The sequence below is a fragment of the Morus notabilis genome, unplaced genomic scaffold (assembly GCF_000414095.1).
Source record: "Morus notabilis unplaced genomic scaffold, ASM41409v2 Scaffold139, whole genome shotgun sequence".
NCBI lineage: Eukaryota > Viridiplantae > Streptophyta > Magnoliopsida > Rosales > Moraceae > Morus > Morus notabilis.
Window position 1 is genome coordinate 353,936 of NW_010361068.1, and position 1,866 is coordinate 355,801.

Below are 1,866 nucleotides of genomic sequence, written 5' to 3' on the forward strand. Positions count from 1 at the left end.
AAAAATAAAAAAAATAATTTTTAACTGTTTTTTAATTTATTTACAAAAATTATTCTTTTTTTATTTTTTATTTTATTTTTATTATATTTACTAAACAAACACAGTATATAAACTATTTTAATTTTTATATCTCAAAAGACATATAAAAATATTTTTAAAAATAATCTGAAATTAATTTCAAACACACTCTAATTTTCTTGTTAACCGGTCAATCATGGTCATTAGTCATATCACTAATGGAGTCTCTATTTTATGGTCTTGTAATTAATGTGATTTTCATTTTTAGAGTCCGTTTGGTTCATAGATTAGAATTATGATATTAGAATTATTTTTGATTTACGTGTGTTTTTTGTGAGAGAAAATACTGTAGCGAACCATGAATTATGATTCAAATGAGAGATAGAATCCTCTAACTAAACGGGCTCTTAATACCCACACAGATGTAATGGGTACAGTAAATTATCAAATTTTTTTGGGCAATATTAACCTCTTAAATTTTGATTTTTTGCACTTTCAGTCACTAACAATAAAATTGACGATGGATATATGAAATTTATTTGTGTAACTGAGTCATTCTACTTTATTGTTCTTGTAATTGTTTGTTGGTGTCTTCTTTATTTGCCTTTGGGCGTCTTTTTGGTTTAATGATTAATTTCTCACCAGAAGAAAAAAAAAAAAAAAAAAAAAAAAAAAAAAAAAAAAAAAACTAAACTCACGATTTACTCTGATTTCCTCTTTTGATTCACATGAGAACTTTCCTTTTTTTTTTTTATAGGTTTTATGGTTGTGTGTTCTTCCATCTTTATTATCAAGAATTAATTTGGTTTAAGCCAAAAAAAATGAATGGATGAATTTGAAAAATGTTCAGATTTGAGCTTATCATTTAATAGGGTGTGATTGGACTTTCAATCTTTAAAGTAATTTGACTATGATGTAATTAGTATTTAAATTAGATTTGGTTGGGGCATACTTGTAATTTTTATAAATGAAAGGGGCATATATAATTTATTTCCCCAAACATTTACATAATACTAATATAATAAAGTGTGATAAAGAAAGGAAGTCACAATTTAAAGAATGTAATTTCCGTGACAAAATGTTTTGGGTAATACCGTCACCCCACTTAAGAACTTGTTGGGAAATTGAAATACCAAATGCAGAACCTTGAGAACTACATGTCTCATTGCCTGACCCATTTACTATTTATGTTGCCTTAGGTCTAATGTATATCAATTCACCACCTTAGGTCTTTTTATGTTGCCTACACGGCATTGTATCGATTCACAAATTTATCGTCATTTTTACATTTTTAATATTTAAAGTTTGAAAATATATCATTTAAATGTATAAGCTTTTCCATTCCAAAAAAAAAAAAAGATATATAAGCTTTTATATTTCTTTTTAAATTCACAAATTTATAAAAATTTATATAACTCAAACATTTGAAGTTCGTAAATTCTAATAAAAATGTATAAATTATTATATTCTGAACACAATATCGAGAAAGTCTCTCCTCACATCATAAAAGCTCCTCCATCTTTATATATACATGGAGGAGTTCATGGAACTTAAGAGATGTATAGCAATGATGATTTGAAAGGGAAACTCCAGTAAAAACAGTTTAAGTTTAATTAAACCGGTAAATATATGAATTGGTTTTAAAAAAGAAAAAGAAAGAAAAATAGTTCAGTTATTGTTTTGTTAAAAAAATTTAAATCAAGTATTTGATTTTTCTATGATCGTTATGAGTTGAATAGTGAATAGAAAATTCAAGATTGGACCACGTCCTATGCAATTAGCAACACGACCAATTCATATTAGTTGAAGGGAGTTCAAATACAAGTTGGCATCACGACTTAACAGAAT